The sequence below is a fragment of the Nymphaea colorata genome, chromosome 13, assembly GCF_008831285.2.
Source record: "Nymphaea colorata isolate Beijing-Zhang1983 chromosome 13, ASM883128v2, whole genome shotgun sequence".
Classification (NCBI taxonomy): domain Eukaryota; kingdom Viridiplantae; phylum Streptophyta; class Magnoliopsida; order Nymphaeales; family Nymphaeaceae; genus Nymphaea; species Nymphaea colorata.
In genome coordinates this window covers 11347002-11370021 of record NC_045150.1, presented here as the reverse complement: position 1 = coordinate 11370021, position 23020 = coordinate 11347002, and positions in this window count along the sequence as shown.

The window sequence follows — 23020 nt, the reverse complement described above, 5'->3', positions numbered from 1 at the left end:
ATGTCTTCCCTGTTGAGCATCTCAAGGTTTGAAAGATTGATTCACCCCACCTTCTGAGAAAGTTCTACTCAATGCTTCGCAGCCAATCAAGTGAGCCATATGCGCGTTGCCACCACAGAAAATTTTCCATAACAGAATTTAACCTCTGGATAATGCACTGTGTTAACTTGAACATTCTAAACCAATAGTTAGGAGCTTTCCAATAACATGCTTTAGAAGGCATTTGGCCCGCGGCATATGACAGTGCCTCACCTCCCACCTCTGCTACTCTCTTTTTCGAGTAGTGCCATCTTCCACTGCATCAACCTTAGCTTCCACCACAAGCAGCTGCCGCTTCAGCTTCCAATTTGTGGAACACCTCACGCTCAATCTAAACCGGCGTCAGATTAGGAAGAACCGCTACTGGGTTAATCATCAATTACCCTGATCATCCCTTTTTTTTTTCTGTTGTCCTACATCGGCAGCATTCCTGGCCGTTTCTTCCCAGAACAGTCAAGATCTGACCAGGGAAATCTTATCCCTTGGACAAACCTTCGTCTGATCACCGTCGTGGCGAACCCCTTGCCTGCATCTTCGAATAAGGCCTCGAACAATGATCAACCAACGCCTTCCCTTCTTCTTCTGCCTCCTCCCTTCTGATCCCGGAAATAGAGAAGCAGGGCGAACAGAGGTGACCAGATGGGCGCTTAGAACAGGGCGACCAGACAAGCGCTTACGGCGATTCAAATGTCAAGCAGAGTTCGATCACTTTCAGAACACCTGCAAATCATACCTGAGCCGCTTCAGAGTTATTGGTGTTGACTGGAGAGAGCGCTCGACGATTCTCTCATAGCCTGCAACTCAGGAAGCTATCAGTCGATGCCATCGACAGTGCGTCCCTCGCTTTCCCAAATTCTGTCTGTAGAATTGGGATTCCAACAGTCCTGGTGATTCATTCTAACACACACTTGATCAATTGCGACTTTGATGATTGCATTTACTTTGTTATTGTGTTGCTGCAATTCTTTGTGTCGAGGGAGTCGACTGTAACAGAGGCGGTGCATGAAGACGACACTCTTCCCACCAGCGACTAATAAGTCGACACCCAAGTCTGCCGATTAGTCCTTGGAGGCGTTCGGCCGTCGTTACCATTAGTCCTTGCAGGCATTCGACACAGCATTACTACTTCTGCAGCATCCCTGGACATTGCTCCGGTGGGCAGAAGGTCTCCATCAACGTAGTCTCTGCCGCTTCGTTGCCTACACCACCAAAACGTCGTCGGCCGGATTTATGTCGCGAAGAGGAAGTTTTTTGCATAGCCAATTATGAAAAAGGGGTTTTGGCCAAATTTATATGCTGGTGAGAAAAAGGGTGTTCACATTTGGTATCTCATTGGAGTGGTCGCCGTTTGCCTGACTACCCCATGAACATTGTGTTGGGATTTCTCTCTATAACGCATACACAAAACCAAACATATATACCCTAAAACAGGATCATGGCGAAAGCGTACCTGAATCCATCTGATCTGGTGCACGGGAAGATCGCAGTAGGGTCTTCCAGGGTACGTGCGGCGCGCTTGAGGTCTCTCTCAGATGGGGAAGAGGAAAACCCTAGAAACCAATGTTTCAGGCAACCATTGCACGACCCCAGGGACCACTACCATTTTATAATGAGGACAATTACGAATTCCACCCATCAAAGAGTCCGTAATTGCGTACTGGTATCTATACATTTCAAAATTACCCCATACCATCTAAAATGACGTAATATCCCAAAATGCAATCACTTAAGCGGATATTTACGTTAAGACAGCCATAATGTCTGAAATTCCTCATAGACATATGTCGGCCCACTAAATGATCTTACAATCTCTCACTTGGACCAAATATGTCTTTATATATTCAGACATTACATAAAACCTTAAGAGCTCATAACTGCTATCTTATTAAACGTCATTTCACCAATCTCGTCCATGATCATATCAACACAGAACCAAAACGGCTTTCGCTATATCAAAATTATCTAAACCTTCAATGATCACAAATGCTAACATAACCAATGACATAGATCTGATATGGATGTATAACATGAAAATTACATGCAATGTGATTACAACACGTCTATTCTCAACTGATCCAACTTTAAAACCTTATGGAGATCAAAACATAAACACATAAACACAGAATGGAACCAAAGAACTTTAAACTTTATTTTGCAGAAAACTGAATACGTGTCCATACATTAGAGCAAACAAAATACAAACTCTCACTAAACTAGCACATCATCCAAAGGCAACACCCCCATACAAACAACATGTTCGTGAAAGACCTTAGGTGTTAAACCCTTAGTAAGCGGATCCGCAATCATAGAGTTTGTCCCAATGTGCTCTAAAGACACCTGATCATTCTGTATCCTCTCTTTTAACAGCCAAAAACTTTATGTCGATGTGCTTCGACTTTGACAAACTGCGGCTGTTATTAGAGTACATAACTGCTGAATTATTGTCACACAATAACCTTAGTGGTCTTTCTACACCATTCATAATGCGCAGCCCCGTGACAAAATTTCACAACCACAATGCATGATTGGATGTCTCGTAACATGCTATGAATTCTGCTGCTATAGTTGAAGTAGCTACAAGTGTTTGTTTGACACTTTTCCAGGATATAGCTCCTCCAGCCAATAGAAATACATAGCCTGAAGTAGACTTGCGACTGTCTTGGCACCCAGCAAAGTCAGAATCTGAATACCCAATGATCTCCAACTGGTCTGTCTTCTTGTATGTGAGCATAAAATTTTTTGTTCTTTGTAAGTACCTCAATACCCTTTTGGCTACTTTCCAATGACCCATACTTGGATTACTTAAGTATCTACCTAACATTCTAACGATAAATGCAATATCCGAACGAGTACAAACCTGAGCATACATAAGGCTTCCCACAACAGACGAAGAGTGAATCCTTTTCATTTCCTTAGATTCGATTTCACTTTTAGGGCATGTTTGATAATAAACTTGTCTCCTTTAGCAACTGGAGTATCTTCTGGTTTACATTCCTTCATGCCATATCACTGAAGCACCTTATCAATGTGGCCTTTTGTGATAATCCAAGATCCTTTAGGTACTTCATGTCAAACTTTGATGACAAAAATTTCTTAGTTACGTGTAATGTGCCCACATCATTACTTGCCAGCAATATATCATCGACATATAGAACCAGAAAAATAAATTTACCCCTACTGAACTTATGGTACACACATTCATCAACCATATTGGTCTCAAAGCCAAATGAAACTATAGCTTAATGAAATTTGTAATACCACTGACGGGAAGCTTGCTTTAGCTCATAGATGGATTTCTTACGTTTGCAAACCATTTTCTTTGCATTTTCTGAAGCAAAGTTTTCTGGTTGCACCATACATATCGTTTCATCAATGTCTCCATTTATAAACGCTGTCTTAACATCCATCTGATGCAGCTCTAAGTCAAAATGAGCCACAAGTGCCATTATGGTCCTGAAAGAGTCTTTCGACGAAACTGGAGAGAAAGTCTCTGTATAATCAATGCCTTCCTTTTGAGTAAAGCCCTTTGCAACAAGACGTGCCTTATACCTTTCGATGTTTCCTAATGAATCCCTCTTGGTTTTAAATATCTATTTACAACCAATGGGTTTCACACCTTCAGGCAAGGGAACAACATCTCATACGTCATTACCCATCATGGACTTTATTTCCTCACTCATGGCATATATTTACTTATGAGATTTAGAACTCTTTATTGCTTGCTGGAAGTTAATAGGATCATCTTCCATTAAGCCCATATCAACATCATGTTCTTGGAGATAGACAAAATCATTTGAAATTGTATTTCTCTTCTCTCTAATGGATCTTCTCGGTGGCACTTCTACTTGATTTTCTTGAGGTTGTTGAGTTTGTTCTTCAATAGGGAGATCGACATCATTGTCTTCTTCTGAATATGTTGATGAAACAATTGCAGGAATGAATACCTGACTATTGCTTACAACACCTGTATGAGTGGACTCAGGTCCCTCTTCAAAGGCAATGTTTCTAACCTGATCACCTCCCCCAAACTCAATATCCTCAAAGAAATGGGCATTTTCCGTTTCAAAAAAAGACTTACTGGATGGATTATAAAACTTATAACCCCTTACCTTTCAGAATACCCAACAAAGTAACAGCTAACTGTCTTAGAGTCCAGTTTCTTTCGCTTGGCCTATATGGCCTTGCTTCAGCTGGACATCCCCAAATATGAAAATGTCTCATACTAAGCGTTTTGCCTTCACAATTCATATGGGGTTTTCGGTACTGCTTTTGATGGCACTCTATTTAGAATATAAGTTGCAGTCTTTAATGCTTCTCCCCAGAGGGACTCTGGTAAGGTAGAATGATTAATCATACTCCTTACCATATCCATAAGAGTCATGTTTCGTCTCTCAGCTACACCATTCATTATGGGAGAACCCGGCATGGTGTATTGAGGGACTATACCGCATTCCTCTAGGTACTTAGCGAAAGGCCCTGGACATTGTTCACCTGATCCATCAAATCTGCCATAGTATTCACCACCACGGTCAGATCTACCGGCTTTAATCATTTTGCCTAATTGATTCTCAACTTCGGCTTTAAATGACTTGAAAATGTCTAAGGATTTAGACTTCTCATGAATCAAATACAGGTAGCCATAACGAGAATAATCGTCTATGAACGTGATAAAATATTGTTGTCCATTCCAACAAGCCGTAGGGAATGGACCACAAACATCCGTATGAATCAGTTCTAAGACGTCTGAAGCTCTACTTGCACCTGTTTTCTTAATGTTTATTCGTTTTTCCTTTATACATTCAATGCAAACATTAAAATCTGCAAAATCAAGGGACCCAAGAATTTCATTTCACATAAGCCTTTTTATTCTCTTTTTAGAGATATGTCCTAAGCGCCTATGCCATAACATAGCAGAATTCTCATTGGTTAATTGTCTTTTAGTACCACTGGACGTAACATGCAAGGTCTCATGTTATGAAGCAACTGTATCAAGCAAATAGAGGTTATCGCTACTAGATAAAGAACCAGTGGCAATCAAATTTGAGTGCAGGAACAGCTTGAATTTATTTCCTCCAAATGAACAATAGTAACCAAATTTGTCCACTGAGAAAATAGAAACTAAATTCTGTTTAAAAGACAGCACCACGTAAGTTTTTGTCAAATTCAAATAACAACCAGTCTTTAACAATAACCGAAATTCTGCTATGGCTTCAACTTTTGCCTTCTTGCCATCGCCCACATAGATGAATCTTTCAGCATCATTTGGCATTCGACAATTTAGGCAGCCTTGCATAGAGACACTTATGTGAGTAGTAGCACCTGAATCTACCCACCAAGTGTTTCCGGGTACTGAAGTTAAATTAACCTCAGAACAAACCAAAGTGAGATGTGTACCCTCCAAAGTGAGAAGTGTACCCTTCTTTTCACGCAATGCGTGAAACTTAATACAATCCTTCTTTATATGACCTTTACCCTTACAAAAGAAGCAACCTAAAAGGCCTTCCTTATGCTTCTTCTGTTTCTTAACGGATGATTGGTCAACGGCAACTTTTATAACAGTCTTTCTTTTCTTACTTATAAGAATCGAATCATTCATCTCAGTAATAATACTCAAATTTGCAAATATCATGGAAGCAGAACTCACTATACAAAGAACAAACCAAAGCATGCTCACAATCAATATATGTACAAAGATGAAATAATAAATATAAATGAATTTAAACACAATGGCCCAAAACCCATCACAAGGTACCGGTGCAACGTTAATATCCAATCTTTGGATTGAAATATTAACTGCAAGTGGCATTCTTGGTCAACAATGAATATAGATAATTAACTCTGTCAAACAACGAACCTATCTGTGGATTGACTCGCTATTCACATGGAAACCTGAAAAATTATCACATATTCATTGCCCTGTATACTTAAACCTGACCAAACAACAATCCTCCTTTGGGCTGATCATTCTCTGCATGGATCAAGTATACTATCATCTAATGTTTAAAACAAGCAAATTCGTACAACAGAGGTCACTTTGGCGACATAAAATACAAACTTACTCATTTCAAACAACAGACATGGCCAAAGATCAATTTCATAATCCAAACATTCATCTAAAGTACATACATAATTTTAATAACATGCAAAACATGAAATAAAATGTACATACAAATTTGCCCTATATTGATTCCAAAACCAAAATGATCCAATAAAAGGGGCCCAAAAGTGTCCAAAATTTATAAACTGGTACCAAAAAAATGTGCTTAAGCGGGTCAAGAACCACTGAATCAGCCTTAAAATGGCCCGTATCGTTCTTAAACCACAACTAAAACACCCACATGGCGCTAAATAGGGTTGGACCGGTTTAAATATTGGACGAACCGATCAAAAAATAGACCGTATCGGTTCTGAAACCCACTGAACCGGTCAAAAGTTGCTAAAATCAGTTCACAAACTGTACGAACCGGTCAGTGAAGGGTCCGAATTGGTTCCAAAATGAACGAACCGGTTCTAAAACTGAATGAACTGGTTCTGTCTCAAAAACAGGCCGTGTGGATACGGGTCGGGGACCCGACCCGGTCCGAAAAACTTTAAACACAGAGGCGCGGGCGGGCGGCAAACAAATTTTTTTTTTTTAAAGCTGATGGATCCGGATCGGGTCTGTCAAGACCCGACCCGGGATGACCCGCCCGCCCGCTCGACCGCGCGAGCGGTCGCGGGCGTCGTCTCCACCGCTCGCCTGCCGAACGGCAGGCGGGCGGTGAAGCTCCACCGGCTGGCCACCCAACACCGGCTGGTCGACCGCCACGGTGGCCAGCCGACGCCCTCCGGAAACCAAAATCGGCCGGTTTCCCGTCTTGTTTATCCTACCCTTTCAGATTGTCGGGCGACTGCAAAAAACCAGCGGGAAAACCACCGCCAGGCCACCCAACGACGTGGGTGGCTGCCGGCGGGTCGCGCCAGGGCAAGGGAGGTCAGCCGTCGCCCAACGGCCGGCCGACGCCCGCCTGGACGGCCTGAAACCTACCGCCCCTCCCTGCCGTCGCCTTCCCACCCGTCCCCTTTCGTTCTTCTTCCTCTTTCGTGGCTTCCGTCGCCCACGCCGGAGGCTCGACAGCCGGTGGGTCACACCGTCCCCTCCGGCGACAGTGACCTCGCCGGCTGTCGCCCCTCCCTTTGTTTCTTTCTCCGGATGCCAACGGAAGCCAGACGGCTTCCATCGCCCACGCGATGGAGGCCGTCGCCCCTTTTCCAGAAATTTTTGTTGCAAACGAATAAAGAAAGAAGAAGATTGGAAAGGAACAACGCACAAAATTCAACAAAAAATTCAACGATTTAACAAAAAACATGGGCTCTGATACCAAATGTTGAGATTTCTCCCCGTAACGCATACAGAAAACCAAACGTATATACCCTAAAACAGGATCATGATCATGCTAAATCATTGAAATAAACGAAACCTTAAACTGAAGTGGAAGCGTACCTGAATCCATCTGATCTGGTGCACGGGAAGATCGTAGCAGGGTCTTCCAGGGTACGTGCGGCGCGCTTGAGGTCTCTCTCAGATGGGGAAGAGGAAAACCCTAGAAACCAATGTTTCAGGCAACCATTGCACGACCCCAGGGACCACTACCATTTTATAATGAGGACAATTACGAATTCCACCCATCAAAGAGTCCGTAATTGCGGACTGGTATCTATACATTTCAAAATTACCTCATACCATCTAAAATGACGTAATATCCCAAAATGCAATCACTTAAGCAGATATTTACGTTAAGACAACCATAATGTCTAAAATTCCTCATAGACATATGTCGGCCCACTAAATGATCTTACACATTGCGCTTGGTCGCCTTCTCGATATACTGTATCGCATGTTTATTTGAAGGCACGCCAGAGCTGGTTTATCGCTGCTCATCCATGCGCTTGTGCAGTTACGGATACTCTCTCCCTCTTCTTAGCAGCAAACTGAGAAAATTCTCAGGTGACGTTGGATTCTTTCTTTTTACATCATTCTCGTAATCCCAGGAGTGTAATCCCAGAAGTGTGTTGGTATCTCAAGCACTTAACAATGACAATTATGCCATTTGGAGTAGAGCCATGATAATGGCTTTATCAGCCAAAATAAACTAGGCTTCATAGATGGATTCATCAAAGAGCCAAAAGATGGAGATAAGAATCTTACCTTATGGGTTAAATGCAATAATAGACTCTTTCATGGATTTTAAATTCTTTTAACAAAGAAATTGCTGTTAATATTGCTTATGCTACTTCTACTCAAGATGTATGAAAAGTTTTGAAAAGATTTAATAAGCAGGTTTACTCAAAGTTTAGCACCAAGAATATATCCACTACAGAGTTCTATATGTCGACTTCAACAGGCAGTTACTATGTACAACACAAAAATTAGGGCATTATGGGATGACCTTAACTCTTATTCTCTTGTACCGCCTTATTCATGTGGTGCTATGAGAATTTACTCAGAACATATTCAAAGGGATAGAGTAATCCAATTCTTGATGGGGCTAAATGACTCATATCGAGCAAGTCGTGGTCAAATCTCACTGCTTGATCCTTTGGGTAACATTAATAAAGTTTATGTTTTAGTTCTATAGGAAGACAAACAACGTGAAGCAAGATTCACATCATCACATTCTGAGGCAGCTCTAGCCATTACTCGCAATTATAATAGTAAGACGATAGTCCGTGATCAAGTCTTTAGGTTTCAGCAAAATAAAGGAGGACGTCAAAGAAGACCCATATGCAGCTATTGTCATGGTACGGGACATATAAAAGAAAAGTGTTATAAGCTAATCAGCTATCCTCCAGGGCATCGGTTCTATGACCTCAATTTCAAGTCTTTCATGGGTGCAACTATAACACAAAACCAGAAAGTGGCATATCTTCATACTATCGATGGTGTTGGTTCTTTAAGTAGAGGAAGTCAAACTAACATGGGAGTTGTGCTTTCATTCACTATGGATGAGTACGAGAAACCCTTGTCACTTATTAAAGATCAATCTGTCTCAATCAACTTCCGTAGGTAATATCATTTCATGTACTCTCAATTGTATACCTTGGATTACATATTCCGGAGCAAGTCGACTTATTTGTATCAACAACTCAATCATCCAAAATCTAAAAACTTGTCATACACCTATAAATCTTTCAAATGGAAATATAATCCCCATTCATCAAACCGGTGACATTCACTTAACATCTTTTACACTTAACAATACTTTGTGTGTTTCCTTAAATTTGTTATCAGTTAATCAACTAACCAAAACACTAAACTGATTGGTAACCTTTTTTCCCACGCATTGTGAGACCTGGCATCGAGGATGACAATTGGTCAAGGTGAAGAAAGAGGAGGACTATATGAATTTAAATCATTGGCATCACCTACAAAAGGCTTTGCCGTAACTTCATCTCAAAACCCATGGCATAGGCAGTTTGTCCTCATTCAACTTCTCGACTTAGGTTAGTTAATTCTTATTTAGGGCTGAATGTCATTTGGATAAAGATGTTTGTTATGATGCTTGTCATTGAGCGAAGCAAACACGTTTGAAATTTGATTTAAGTGATATTTCTACTTTGAGGCCTTTTGAATTAATTCATTGTGACATTTGGGGTCCATATTCATGATTATTCTCTACGTCTAGTGGATGATTACACTCGCATCACATTGATTTTGTTAAGGAGACACAAACATAAAACAATACATCTTATGAATTTTTTTTTTTTGCTTTGATAAAAAATCAATTTGATGTCACCATTAAAAATGTGAGATCTAATAATGCTACCAAGTTTTTTTCTCATGAAATGCAATCTTTTTTTAATCAACCTGGTACCATTCACCAACATAATTGTGTCGCCACACCACAGAAAAAACGAAATGGTTGAATGCAAACATCGCCATCTTCTCAAGGGCCCTTCGTTTTGAAGCGAATTTCCAATTCAGTTTTGGGGCGAGTGTGTTTTAACTGCCACATATCTTATTAATCATACTCTTACACCTACTGTAAGAGGAGTAGCTCCATTTGAAAAGTTATTTAAACAAAAAAAAAACCATCTTTTGAACATCTACGTGTGTTTGGCTCCCTTTGCTATGCTACCAACAATAATCACAACAAAAGAAAATTTGACACTAGAGCACAAAAATGCATCTTTATCGGTTATCGTGAAGGCCAAAAAACATACCCGGTCTTTGATTTAAAAAACAAGAGAGTGTTCACTAATCGGGGTGTTGTTTTCTATGAAAATATTTTCTCACTCCAACAAGTCAATGAGGATGAAAGATCGATTGTTTTGCCTATGCCAATCACCCAAGAAAATATGATTGGCCCATTGGAAGAAGCATTTTCTGAACATGAAACATGACCTATGACTGAACCTAATGAAGACACAAACATCTCTGAAAATGGTGAGACGCTTGTTAGAACATATGATATACTTTTGCTTGAAAACCAAAACACCGAAAGTGAGACCTTGCAACCAAACCAAGTCTTGGAGTCTAAACCAACTAAACACCTTAGAAGATCATCTCATCAAAAAAGACCAGCCACTTGGATGAAATATTTTTATTGTTCTCTAATTTTGACACCCATGGTCAACAACAACTCGATGGCAAATCCTGTAAAAGGCACAAGGTATCATGTTTCCAAGTTTACTGTGTTGCATCATTTCTCTTCTAATCACTCCATTTTTTTAGCCTCTATAACCACAAGTTATGAACCAAAATCCTATAAAGAGGCAAGTAAAATTAAAGAGTGGCGAGATGCAACGGACATAGAAATTAGTGCTTTGCCGGACCATAAAACATGGACATTGACTACTCTACCAAATGAAATCCAACCCATTACTTGCAAATAAAATTTTGGTAAGATAAATGCGTCAAACAATACAAGGTTCGTCTGGTAGCAAAAGGTTTCTCACAGAAAGAGGGAGTATATTACAATGAAACATTTGTGCCCGTAGCCAAAATAGTAACGGTTCATACCCTTCTTTCAGTCGTTGCTGCAAAATGTTGATTATTATATCAAATGGATGTAAATAATGTCTTCCTTCATGGAAATTTGCTTCAACAAGTGTATATGCAGGAGCCGCAAGGATACGACTGTAAGGGGGAGAACTTAGTATGTAAGCTTCACAAATCTCTCTATGGTTTGAAGCAATTTTCAAGAAATTAGTTTCACAAGTTATCTATGGCGCTTGAAGAATTTTGGTTTATACAATCCAAGGCTGATCACACGCTATTTACTCTTAAACAAAGTAAAGTTTTTTTGGTTGTTCTAGTATATGTGGATGACTTGATTATTGTCGGTAATATGGAGGATTTTGTAGAAAAATTTAGTCTTTCTTGTGTCAAAAATTTTGCATTCTGCATGAAAGATCTTAGTATTCTTAAATATTTTTTGGAACTAGAAATTGCTCGGTCATCCAAAAGAATATATGTTTCACAACAAAATTATGCACTCAACATTATAAACGAGGTCAGATTATTAGGCGCAAAGCCAATGGAAATTCCCATGGAACAGAAGCATGGTCTATATACTACTCAGAGTGAAGAAATGAAGGATCCAACAAAATATAGAAGTCTGGTAGTTTGCCGTTCATGTACTAAGTCGCTTCATTCATACACTGAAGGAATAACATTTTGCTGCCTTGAGACTTGTCAAATTTATTAAAATGAATCCAAGACTAGGCATTCAAGCAAAGAAAATAATTTTCAAGTAACTGTTTTTTGTGATACAATTGGGCTGCTTGTCATGAAACACGAAGATCTATCACTGGCTATAGTGTCCTTTTTGGAGCATCTCTAGTATCATGGAAAACAGAAAAATAGTCTACTGTGTCTCGCTCTTCTACTAAGGAGAATACCGAACAATGACGAATGTTGTTTGTGAAGTAGCATGGTTAAAATGTTCATTATCCGACTTAGGCGTTCAACACTCACAACCAGCAAATTTGTATTACAAGAATCAGGTTGCAATACATATTGCAATCAATTCAGTTTTTTCATGAACGCACCAAACATATTGACATAGATTGTCATGTAGTAGGAGAGAAAATCAGTCAAGGTGAAGTCTAAACATTACTTTAGAAGCAAAGAGCAGCTAGCTAATCTCTTTACCAAGGCATTAGGCAAAGAGGCATTCAAACATTTTCTATCCAAACTGGGCGTAAAAAATCTATACGCCTCAGTTTGTGGGGGAGTATCAAGAAAAAAGGGATCAGATCTATTATCAAGATCTGTTATGCAGACTACTTTTTCGGTGGTTAAAGGATTAGGATAGAAATTGTGTATTATCATTATCTTGTATACCAAAAATCTTATAAGTGATAACTTTTTTGTACTATATATATGTTGCTCAAAGGAATCAATACAACAAGTTCTCTCCAGCTTTACCTTCCACGCTTCCTCTGTTTTTCTTTAAGTTTTCTCAGAACTTTTCTTGTAAGCACTGCTCCAGCTGCTGCCTTAGCATCCCCTCCTCCTTCCCATTCCACTTGGGAACCCAAGTTGTGTGGTTTTCACCTTCTAATTTTTTTTCCAAATACTTGTAATTCTAGATTGAATATTTCCAAAATTAGTTTTGGTTCCACCATGTGAGCTTTTCCTGGTCACCTCAAGCTTTATTAACAACCTAATTATATGCATCTGGAGGCCTCTTGCAACGAGGCCTTCCTCATCGCATCACGACGTAAATATCTGAGGTATCCAGCATGAGCAGAATTTGAATACACCATGCCCAACCCTGACTTGATTGACAAGATGGAGGTGGAGGAATAGCGGAATGTGATCTGAGGTAGGCCCCAGGATGTGAGGCACTTTTCATTAACTTGCTTGCAAGAAAGAACGACATTTATACAACATGAAGCAGTAAATAAAACCTCAGAGTGAAGGGCCCACCAGATAACGTGTTGGATATTAAAAAAATGAAAGGAAAATTGTCAATTTAACGTGCCCCCCTCAAAGTAATGCTTGTAGATTTGTCATGCCTTGTTGGACTTATGAAACACAAATTGTGCTCTGCCCAAGGCCTTTATGAACATATCTAGTAGTTGCTGAAGACAAGACGTCATATATTCTGATTGTATTACCTTTGGCTTATAGGGATCTCTAACAAAGTGACCATCAGTTTCAACATATCTATTTTTTGCACGCATTGCTTTGATTTTTTACTTATCTGGAGAGCAGACTTGTTATCACATCACAGGAGAGCAGGGCGACTCCTAAACTGTCAATAGAGACTTTAACCTCACCAATTCATAGGAATTGTTTGCGAAGGCCTTACACTCTGCTTTCAAAAGATCTTGACACAATGTTCTATTTCTTGGTTTTCAATGAAACGAAGGCTCCTCCTTACTAGATATGGTAGCCAGTGATCGAGTGCCTTGTATCTTTGCATGCACCCCAGTGCACATCGTTATGTAGCATGGATATAGCGCACACAGAAGATATGAGGAAACATCCATGTTTTTGAAAATGGTAACACAATTTTTATAGGACGATATGGAACAAGAGTAAACGTGAAGCAACTTTATGCAGACCAGATAAAATATTTCACCTTGCTGGCATGCACACGAAATTTGGACTGTATTATTTTTTGAACCAACCATGCAGATTTGATCCTCACGTTAAACAACCCAAAATAAATGCTTAATTGATCTTCTCTTCAGTTTAAGATAAATTTATGTATCAGAAGGTAAGGTAATTCAGAAAACTAAAACTAGTAAAAGCTTTAGAAAACTAATTCATTGGAAGTGTTTGCCAAGGCCCTTTATTCAGCTTTGGCAGAAGCTCTTGACACTGTCCTAGCTCTTGGTTTTCCATGAAACGGGTGATTGAGTGCCTTGCATCGCTGAATGTCATTCTCTGAAAATCAAAAACCATGGCTCTTGGCGGTTGATTATAACAACTCAAAACTTAATTTTCATCTGTTAAACAAGTATAAAATGGAACGCATGACTCACCTGAATCGCTCAAGGCTAGCTCGATCAAGCAAAACATCAAACATACAAACGAAATTGACAAAAGACATGATTGGATAGACAGATCAAAAACATCTAGAGAACCATACACGTCGCATGAGAAAATTATAAAACAGTTTCTCCAACATGTGATAACTGCAATACTGGCATCAGAAATTCAACAACTCCCAATTTGATTCTTCAGTTTTTACTCGATCTGTGAACTCTGTAATTTGATTGCAAGTAATCGTCAGTATATCACAACACAAAGGGAGAAATTATTTAATCGCATCTGTCTTCGAGCTTATTTTGACGTTCTTGTTACTGATATTGCAATTTGGGATCCTTTAGAAGGCGTTTGATGCACGTTGCAACTTAGGTAGAACAGACACAAAGATGAGTTTCTCTGCTTTCAGCCAAATTGATGAAACAGCAGTAGAATGCTGCGCTCTGTAAACATGGCGGTCTGCTCCTCACATGAGACTGGATCCCACTTAAGGACTCATTATAGAACCAATAAGGTTATGCAATATTTTTTATCGAACAATGAGATTGCTTGGACCGTTGGACGGAGGAAAAGAAACTGCAGCCAATCTCATCAAAGCCAACAATAAACCCGAGTTTGGTTTGATTAAATTAATATTTTTAATATAAAATAATATATAAGTATAATTAATCAGAATAAAACAATACATATATATATTAATAAAATAAATATTAAAAAATATCGAGCCCACCTGAACCGGCCAAATAAATTATCGGGCTCGCCCGGTACCTATTTTTGGGGTTAAGGTTTGAGTCGAGTAGAATACTGGATTCCCACCAACAGCCCGATCCAATGCCCAGCCTAAACTGCAAGTTCAAGTTCCTGTTAGATGCTAAAACAGATGATCGAATGTTGTGTATGTAATTTGATCGGGTGGAGTCCTGTGGGACTTTTCTGCGCTAAAGATGGAGGTTTAGACTCCACTCGAACTTGCTTGATAAAAACACTGTTCGAACTTGAGTTTCAGCCAGTACTTATCAAGCCAATTTAGAGTTTATTACACTCGACTCGTGTCAACTCGCGAGCAGATTGACTCGAGCCAAATAGTGAGTCGTGCAAGATTTCAAAGGAGCAACACAGTCTCTGATTTGTTAGGGTGAAGTTCCTGTTATTGGAGATCGTGGTGAAAGATGAAACACATTGAAATTTGATCCTTCTTACCTTGTAGGTTGAACTTAATCGTGTTTAATCAAGTTGAAAGATCAAATAAGTTTAGTCAATCAATCTCGAGCTTGACTCAGTTTAATCCTGACTCATCTCGAGTTGCTATAGCTCGAGTAAGAATGAATAGAGTTAAATTAAAGCTGGGGCAGCTCGCGATTGACTCAGCTCGTGGCCACCTGTTTACATGAAAAATTGTCCGGTAGAGGTAGAGTCCACCGGTTTTATGAAAACTTCTCGCCTCCGTTTCATTTTAAAGGTGCTCCGTTCCATTTTAAAGGTGGGTCTGTCCGGTTGGTACAAGGATTGACCATTCCTAAGGTCTCAATAGGTCCTAATTTTTGAAATTGAGGGATATTTTAAAATCTAAATCCATCGTCAGAAATTGGATTGGCGAGACGAAATGTTGGGTCTTGATGGATTGTTTGTGGAGCATATTCATCATGGATCCAGGTGATGCAACCTAGATCTATTATGCAAGCATGGACTGGATTTGAATCGAATAGGCGTCCGACTTGTGAGGTCTGGACGTTGATTGGATCATGGATACAGGGTTTTGCAAGATCAAACTTCAAAATGGGTCTGGGTTTTGGAAATGTGCTTTTCAAATATGATTTTGAAATGTGTCACAAATAAATCAATTCGGTTCACCCACATCCAGGAACTGTTGTTTCAAGCATATGAGCGAACAGTCCGCTTTGATTTATTTATGGATCTAAATGTATGTGTTTATGTGAATGTAGGTGAACAAATTTAATTTTAAACTATATGAATGCACCAAACGATCAAGCATTTGGGTCAATAACATGAAATTAAATGTTTTTGAAAATGTGAGTTCCCTCGGATATTTTAAGATGAATTTTGGATCTGGATCGCTGGAACTATCGTCTCAAACCGATTTTAGATCCAAGTGTCTCGGAAGAGGTCTGTCGACTCAGATCCAAGACGATCCCCTCTTATCATATCCGTACAGATTTCATGCAAAATGCATGTAATGTGCTGTATGTGGCATGCTTGAGAAATGATTAATACGATCATGAAATTCATGCTATTTCGGGGCGTTTAATTAGAATTTTTTAAAAAAAATATGAGAAATTCGGGTGGAAAATGGGGCGAAAATATAATGTGGGAAATTCTAAAAGCAGATGGACATTTTAGAGGAAAATTTGAAGAAAACTATATATTTATTCAAAAAAATCCCAAAAGCTTGTCTAAAATGGGAAATATTCATACAGAATTTGCGTTTTTCTTAAAAAGAAAAATATTTGGGCAGAAAGTTAGATTTCTAAAGATAAAATCAGGATCCCAAATTCTTTTTGTAAATCAATTGACTTAAATATACAAAATTCTAATTTTTTGGTTTTTGGAGAATAAATGGCCCTTGAATAACATGAACTCAGCATATTAATAGTGTTTTGAGCATGCTTGACGACAATCTAACTAAATGAGCGAGAGAAAAAAAAAATGAAAGTACACAAATAAAATTGAACACGTGAATGAAATTAAAATGCACGCATGATTACGGCATTAAATAAAAATATACGAAGATGAAGACAATCGGGAGAAACAACGGAAAAGGGGAGAACAAAGGGAGAGACGAGAGTGATTGGGGAAGATGACAGAGAACAGGAAGCGGGAGAAATGGAGAGCGAATGAGAACAGGGAGAAAACAGAGGAAATGAAGAAGAAGAGTGGGCAATAGAGAGGATGGAGACGGGAGGAAGAGTAACACAGATTTGGGTTGAACTAGTGGATATTCCCAGATCTAAATAAGAACACCCAAACCCGAGTTTGGATCTTGACCCTTATCCCATTTCCATGTTTGTTGGACTCAGATCTGAAGTTCTGACGCCGCTGGATCTCAGATGCATAGTTTTCTGCATGATACCGTGGATTCGAAATTGACGGTTTGGATTTAAGATATCAGGGCAGGCAGATCTGAGGCTATCAGACATAGCGTGACTATATTCAATGCATTTTGTTGAATATGAAGCTGAGTTTTAAATGGAAATGGTACACTAGTTAAAGATGATATGGTTAATTAAGAAGCATTACAACTTGAGCTCGGCTCATTAAAGCTTGGCTTGGGAATGAGTTCGAGCCAGTTTTTTTCCCAAACGAGATTGTTTGGGTCGTCAAATGGTTCGAGTTTGTTGAATGCAACTCTCTTAACTCGACTCGACTCATTAAAAGACTATTTATTGTTTTTTCTTCGCCGGTTTGTTTCATTTCTCAAGTCATTTTCTCTCTCCCTTACACTCTCCATTTCTCATTCATGCTCTGTTCGTCGAAGATTCCCTCTTCGTTTATGGTGTCCCCACAAAGAAGAAGAAGATGGAGAACAGTCGAGGGATCACTAGGTAGTGGGGTAGCTCATTTCAACGAGATCAAGTCGAGCTCGAACTCCCTGTGGAGCTCCTCTCTGAGTTCAAGCCAAGCTTGAGCTTATTGTTTTATGTGTTGAGCCAAGTTTGAGTTGGCTCAGCTGGGACTCGGCTTGGCTCGTGTGCAGCCTTATAATGGTGACTTGGTTGGGTCAGGTCAGTGACTCAATTGGGTCAGGCTATGAATCTTATAGTACTTTTTTTCATATGAATAGATGAAGAAGGTAAGGTTGTTGGGACTTCATGCTGGCTTTTTCGGATCAGATTACACATTGATTTAGATTTCATATGTAGTTTCATGATCAAATCCATTTATGAGTCCGATGTCTGATTGAGATCCATTAAAGGTCTGGCCCAGTTACATACTAAATCATGTGCTAGTCTGTAGAGATTAGGTTTCAAAAATAAAGTCCTGATCTGAATCTAACCGATCTTAAAGGTTGGATCCAAGCCTAATCTAAAACGTTTTCATCGCCCGATGACCTCTATGACGAGATTGTGGGACAATGGGGCAGGGGTCTGGCACCATGATTCCGGGTCGCCCATGCCTAGACCTTCAGCACAACTTTATAAAAGTAAACCAACCTGTCCGCCATTTGGATCTGTCAGTAGGATCGGGTCGCGACCAACATCTGATAACCGATATCCAGTTCCACTGGCCCAGTAATCCATATTGGATCCCAATGATTCAATGTGACTTCTAATCCAAAGCTTGGTCCCGATAATTGGGGAGAGGTGCATCGGATTATGCGGATGTAATTGGACCCAGTCTATCGGACCCGTTGGCTAACGGGAGGTTCACGGGTGAGAAATTACTGGATTCCCACCAAGCCTCATCCTCCCTCCCACGCATCAATCTTTTATAAGAGCTTAAAATAAAGTGGCAGTTGCCCACACACACTGACACGATTTGATATATTATATATTAGTGCTTCGTATTATTTTATTACAGATGTAGTTAAAAGGTCCAATATTCTTTGAAGGGTCTTAGTTTTGCTATGTATTAGTGCCCTTGAGAAAAAAAAAAAGGGTTTAATTTTGATAAAATTTAAATATTATTGTTTATCAGGTGCCGTATGGTTGGATTTGTGAAACAAAAATATGTGGATGAATGAAACGGCCATGGCTTGATCGATTGCAACTAGTGTTTTTCTCAGTGCATAATTTTATGCTAAAGATTTTCGTCAGAAAATTTCCAGATTAGTCTCCTAGCCTTTTTGTGTTATAGTTGAAGCCACCTAGATGCAAGTTACTGTCCATCCCAGAGGGGAAGGGCAGCGGCTAGTAGGTGAATAGTCACTATTTGGAGCTCCTAAGGTGTCAGCTTCTTACACTGCGATAAGAGCATAAAATCTCCTAAGGTGTCAACTTTTTATATGCTGCGATAAAAGCATAAAATACATGTAATATATAAATATAACTAATTATAATAAAATGTATATTTAAAAGTAAAATAAGTTATCGGGTCGAATACCGGGTAGCGAGCTCCATGCTGCTTGAGGTTACCTCCATAGAGTACATGAGAGTATAACTCAAATTGGCAATGTAATACGAGTATCCACTAACCCAACTAGTTAAGTTGAGCCTCTTAAGACTATCAGACCTAAGGCTTGAGTTAATTTGGTTTAGATGATTACAAATGGAACCAAGTCTTTGACTTTTGAAATGTTGTAAAATCTTATATATATATATATATATATATATGTGTGTGTGTGTGTGTGTGTGTGTGTGTGTTGGCTTCTATGATCCAAGTGTTGAGTCTCATAAAACCCAACAATTGAATCTTCATTATATGGTCAAAATAAGTTAGACTATGTTGGTTCTTGCATGTGAACTTGTAGGTAGATCTTGTACCATTTGGATCCAAGGAGGAAAAAGATAGAAACATTTTTCTTTTATTCTAAAAGAAAAGTAATTACTAGATTAATAGGTGCATGGTTGGCACCTCCAGGTTTCATAAATGGGGTCAATTTTGTTTCAATCATGAAAGGTGCCTTTCCCTTCCATCAATCTCAATCCTTGTTGGCTTTTAAGTGTTTCTTTGTTAAAATGTGGACAAAATAATGTGAAAAATACTGGCAAGCTGAGGACTAAACTTGGAAATTTGATTTCTAATTTTTTTTTCACTTTTTATTTTTATCGTCATTACAAAAATGTGAGAGAATTGACGTTGAAATACCAGAAAATTCAAGTGACTCTTAAAGAGGTGGTAGTTTGTGATTTAGAATAAGTTTACATATATATATATATATATTTTTGTTTTTCTTTCAACTATTCATTTGTAGTCTATTTATCTATAATCACTCAACCATTAACAAAGATGGTCTATCCGAACCAATGGATTGTTGAAAGAAATACAACTAAACATAGATGTAAAATGTCATTGTCTTTTTCTTCATGTTTTCTCCTAACTATATATATATATATATATATATATGAGAGAGTGAACGATGACTCTAGTTATTTAGTCATCCAATCATCTATCCAAAGCCGTCCATTTAAAACAATATATATATATATATATATATGAGTGAGTGAACAATGACTTTAGTTATCTGAAGTCACCCAACCATCTATCCAAAGCCGTTCATTTAAAGTAGATGGATGGTTGGGAAGAAAAACAAAGAAAAAAAATATATAAACTAATATTAGATGATAAAAATACCCCTCACCTTTTTCTTCTTATTTTTATCTTAACCGTTGTCCATAGTGTTGGATTGAATGTGTATATTAGATGGCCGAGTGACTCTAAAAAGCTAGAGTCACTGCTAAAAAACTAGAGTCACCGTTCAATTATATATATATATAAAGAGAGAGAGAGAGAGAAAGATGATCAACAAGCCAAGACATACAAGTTTTTGCAACATTAAAAAACATGTTTGATCAAACATAACGGACACTTAGTATCTTGCACATGGTTGTTTCCCAAACACATAAGCCTAAATCAGAGGAACTATGGCCTTGTTAAGTAAAACATAGAGAGAAGAAATTGTAATTTTTGCTTAACCAAAGTAGTTTTAAAAATATTATATATATTTTAATTTACCGTAGAAAAATTTAGAAATTTCTTCTATCTTGAAAATTAAATCTTATTTGTTTGTACAAATATATAAAATATATTTGAAGAGAGAGAGAAAGAGAGAGACGATAAAATGGGAATGTATATCAAAATTGGGGGACAAGACGTCTCCTAGATACAAAAATTGGGGACAAGAAGTCTCATAGTTACAATAACAAACCGCAAGACAAAAGTAAAAGAGGAATTATAAATACAACGTACAGAAAAACAAAAAAATGGGTAGAAAAAGAGTGGAAGGACGGACCGACATCATCTCTCAGTCGCAAAAAGAGGACGACGTCGCAGCTGAGTGGCAAAATGAACATCTCCCTGCACAAGCCGAGCCACATACTCCGACGAAGAGAATGTGCCCCTGAAGACCCTGTTGTTGCGCTCCTCCCAAATGCGCCACCAAGCTGAAATGAGCCACAACCTCCAAACACGACTCCAAGAAATAGACAAATTAGGGGAAGGACAGAATAGGAAAAGAAGACGAATAGAAGGTGAGTCTGTAAGGTTACCAACAAGGGAAGGCCGGGCAGAGGCAAGGACAGTAAAGAAGAAATGACAAGATATAAAAAGGTGGACCCGAGACTCAGTCGCGGTGAGATAGAGAAAAAACTGGTTAGCTAAACTGATTCCAAGTCGCTGTAAGTGGTCAAAAGTATTAATGTGGCCAGCAAGAAAAAGCCAAGCAAAAGCAATGACACGAGGAGAGGGGCCAGGGGACCAAAAGGATTGGGGTGGAAGCGACGCCACGGAAGAACCAAAGGAAGCAAGGTAACAAGAAGAAAAGGTAAAACTCTGTTATGTGAAAGAGGTCAGACAGGGGGTGCAAACGATGGGAGGTCATCAAGACAGAGGAAAAGAGGAAGGGCGGAAAGCAGGTCACACCAAAAGTGAGAGGGGGAGATGTGGGAGATGGACCCACTCCAAACACTAGGGGAAGGCAGATTAAATTTGGAGCAAATAAAAAGGGTGATGGGAGAGTGCTCAGTCGCCAGATGCCACCACCAAGAACACATAGAAGACTCACAAGCCTGACTAAGGTTGGTAACCCCAGCACCCCCAAGAGGACCCGAAAATGCAACCATATCCCAGCGCGCAAGACGATCTGAAGGCCGATCACCATCCCAGATGAAATTACGAATGATTCTGTCAAACCTATTCAGAACAGCCCTAGGAAGTCGAAAGACCGCTAGAGCATGGAGGGAGACAGACGCGAGACAGTGTTTAGCAAGAGTAATGCGGCCTGAGAGAGAAAGCAGTTTTCCTTGCCAATACTGAAGGCGATTAACAAGCTTTTGCTCCACTCCATCCCAAAAGGAGGGTGCAAGAGGTGACAACGTAATCTGAAGACCTAAATATTCCATAGGCAGGCCAGCAGCCTTACATCCAAAGCAAGCTTCCGCAAGAAGTACTGTGGCCGGATCTGTGTGGATGAGGGAAAGATGACACTTAGAAGAATTAATAGATAGACCCGAGATAAGCTCAAAAACCCGAAGGATGAGCCAAGTTCTCACAACCTGTTGACGAGAAGCAGTGTCAAACAGGAGAAAGTTGTCAGCATACTGAAGGGTGAAGAAGGTCTGTAAGTGGGGGAGTGAATGCGGTGTAAGGAAGCCAACGACTGCAGCGTGACGAAATAAAGCAGAAAAACACTCGGCAACCAAGTTAAAAAGTAAAGGTGATAACGGACAACCTTGACGAAGGCCGCGACCGAGAGAAAAGAATTCTCCACACAACCTATTGAAGGAGACCGCAAGCTGGGCTCCAGTGACAAGCGAAAGGATCCACTGTCTAAACGACGGACCAAATGCAAGGCGGGTAAGGAGGTCAGAAAGGAACTCCCAGCTAACTGAATCAAAAGCCTTACAGATGTCCAACTTAAGGATGAAAGAAGGAAGACACAGACAGTATAGGGAGTGAACCACCTCATTGGCGAGGACAACCGCGTCATGCAAACGCCGGCCTTTGATGAAGGCAACCTGGAAGGGATTAATGATGGAAGGCAAAACAAGCGCAAGCCGTAAGGAAAGCAACTTGGCAATAATCTTATAAGGTGCGCCTAAGATGGAGATCGGGCGAAAGTGGGTGACGTCCGTAGGGTTAGGACGCTTAGGCACCAAGACGCAGGTGGCTCGATTAAACTCTTTAAGAAAGACGGAGTTGGAGGCTAACTCATCACAAAACGCAAACACATCGGTGCTACAAGCCTCTCAAAAGGTGCGAAAAAATTCAATAGGAAAACCATCAATGTCGGGCGCCTTACCACCGCCAAGGGCCCAGACAGTGCTTTTGATCTCTTGGTGCAAAAAGGGCTGCTCAAGAGAGATCGCACACGAGACTGAGAGG